Source organism: Poecilia reticulata, unplaced genomic scaffold (assembly GCF_000633615.1).
Source record: "Poecilia reticulata strain Guanapo unplaced genomic scaffold, Guppy_female_1.0+MT scaffold_1086, whole genome shotgun sequence".
Taxonomy (NCBI): domain Eukaryota; kingdom Metazoa; phylum Chordata; class Actinopteri; order Cyprinodontiformes; family Poeciliidae; genus Poecilia; species Poecilia reticulata.
The window spans coordinates 1-1,357 of record NW_007615825.1 but is presented as its reverse complement, the minus strand read 5'-3'; positions in this window follow the sequence as shown (position 1 = coordinate 1,357).

Genomic DNA, 1,357 nt, shown 5'->3' with positions numbered 1-1,357 from the left:
TAATCAATATAGAACTAAACTGTTCAAGGTTGGTTGGTTGTGTCTATTCTGAGTCTTTCCCTCACATATATTTGGGACAGAAGTCCTTGCTTTTCCGAGAATATTCCATAAAAGTGAAACTAACTGGAAGCCATGGGAATAAAACAGAAAGCCTATTATTTCAGGCGTAAAATCTTGACTTTGCTGATGGGGAAAAACAACTTTTAGTATCATCAGGAGGATTTATATGTGAGCTGCCTCCATTTGGTGATTTTTAGCTCCAATTTCTCACAAGGAGAAATCTGAGAGGAATCCAAATGATCGCATCAACCATCATGGCTCCTAAAACGGCTGCATTTCTTCTCCAGATATCACCTTGTTTGCTTCAGGCAGCTGCGGGTCACAAACAGCAGCAGCTAACTAGGCCGTGGTGTTTCTCCCTCTCTCTCTCTCTTCCTGTGCCACCCGCAGGGATGCGCTCAGCGGCGGCTCGCTGCGTCCAGCGACAGGCTCAGGAAGAAACAGAGGCGAAGGGAGAGAGTGACTCTACGTCTTCGCCTCGCAGCGCCATCTGACACCGTCCTCTACGAGTCTGAAGGAGACGGAGGGACGGAGGGATGGAGGGACGGAGAGACKGAGGGACGTTCACTGGAAACTGGCCTCCAGGCTGCAGCTGCTGCTGCCGTCATGTGTGCAGCGTCCACGTCTGAGTGAAACATCGACATGCGACGTAGCTTGAGGTTCCTGCAGCGGCGTATTAGGGCCATTGTAGACCGAAAAAAAGAGCATAAATTTCTGCCAAAAAACTCAGGAATTTTTGGAAAAGACAGATTTCTCAGATTAGAAGGTCAAAAATTTGCTGGGGAAAAAACCTCAGAATTTTGACATTAGTCTGTGAAATTGTCTAGAGAAGAGAAGGAAATTTCTGAGCTCCAAAAGTCGACAAATTTGTAGAAAAAAAAMCTCAACTTTAAAAAAATTGCAAGAAAAAAATCATACATTTTTAGATTGATCGCATAAATTTTGTAGGAAAAAAAAAACATTTCTGAATTAAAAAGTAGAACATTTTYTAGAATATTTTTCTAGGAAATGTGTTAATTTTCCAAATCAGAAATTTCCACTTTTTAAAAGAAATTCTGAGCTTAATCTCTGACTTTTGATTTTTTACTTCAAACTTGTAGTATTACTAGTCATACTACTGTGACYTTACAAAGTCATAATACTATGACTATTCTCTTATTTTGACTTTGTTGTTGTACGAGTGTCTTCTCATAATATTCTCATAATTTTGTGACTTTATAATTGTAATTTCTTCCCTGATACTCTGTTGTAATAAACGAAATAAAAAATGCAGTTGAAAAAAATCATATTATTGGGT